Raw genomic sequence first — 1,224 nt, 5'->3', positions numbered from 1 at the left:
TGATGCTCAAACCTCAGTTTCTGCAGCTGGCAGTTTGGGCTCTTCAGTCCATTAGAGAGCAGCTTCACTCCTGAATCCTGCAAGTAATTGCGACTCATGTTCAGCTCTCTCAGACGGGAGTTTGATGATTGTAGAGCTGATCCCACAAACTCACAGCACTCACCAGGCAGATAACAGCATAACAAACTGAAGAAAATAATAATAAAATATGGATAATTACACATATACACGTCATGTCACTTTCACTTTCATAAAAGGGGAATCTCTGTCATACCATAAAATTAGGGGTGTCCACGACTAAGGATATACATAGTCAAATCAGAATGTTCGAATCTTGCTGATAGTCGACTGATAGTCGAATCATATGTTTGGGGGCGGGGGGCAAAACACATTACCAAGAGTCAAATAGTCATTCAACAGTCGACAGTTGAACCAATTTGCGTGAAAAATGACGAAAACTTTCTTCCGCTTGTGCGCAGCTTGTTACAATACCAAGTTCTGATTGGCCAATTGCTGTTATTCGTGAATTATCTTAAGTAGATCATTTTAACATTTCATTTGCATGATAAGTTTTACATAATACACATTATTAATTCAAAGGGGATGGTAAGGGGGGATGGTGGTTTTACTGAGGGGATGCTTTTTTGTAATTTTTTTCAACCGGGGGATGCCATCCCCCCACATCCCCCCTCAATTCGAGCCCTGATTGTAATGTTTCTTGATCCAATAAAGAAACAGTTTTGTAACAAACTGATTTTTATTTTGTTTTCAGGACAGGAATCGGAGCAGCAGCAGCACAACTTAACTTCTGCTTCCTAATCGACACACACGGGGAAGTCTCGTATCGGGGCCCCATATAGCCAAAATGGCATGATAATAATGGCGCAAATATTCGACTGTGAGATTGGTATCGAATCAGGCTCCTCCTATAGAAGCATCGAATCTTTGACTATTTGGCGGCACCCCTACCTAACATAAAAGTGTACGGCCATTAACAAGATACTGAGGATCATAAGGAAATAGAATTGTATCTCCTGAAGGAAACAGGTGTGTTTGGGTAAGTTTTGGTTTAAGAGTTCTGTATAAATTCAATGCTGCAGTTGACACTCTACGCATTGTTTTCTATGCAACAATATTCTTCTTTCCTCTGAAAGTAACTCTAACACATGCAAACACAAAATTTATGCATTTTATATATATATATATATATATATATATATATGT

The 1,224-nt window shown here is 39.0% G+C and overlaps 1 pseudogene; it reads right to left on the bottom strand.

Annotated features, from left to right (window-relative positions):
• The window catches only part of LOC107663190 (NACHT, LRR and PYD domains-containing protein 12-like), a 47,227-nt pseudogene that overhangs the window by 3,208 nt on the left and 42,795 nt on the right, over positions 1 to 1,224 (bottom strand).

Source organism: Sinocyclocheilus anshuiensis, unplaced genomic scaffold, assembly GCF_001515605.1.
Source record: "Sinocyclocheilus anshuiensis isolate Anshui unplaced genomic scaffold, SAMN03320099.WGS_v1.1 scaffold2125, whole genome shotgun sequence".
Lineage (NCBI taxonomy): Eukaryota > Metazoa > Chordata > Actinopteri > Cypriniformes > Cyprinidae > Sinocyclocheilus > Sinocyclocheilus anshuiensis.
This window is presented reverse-complemented; position numbering and strand designations above follow the sequence as displayed.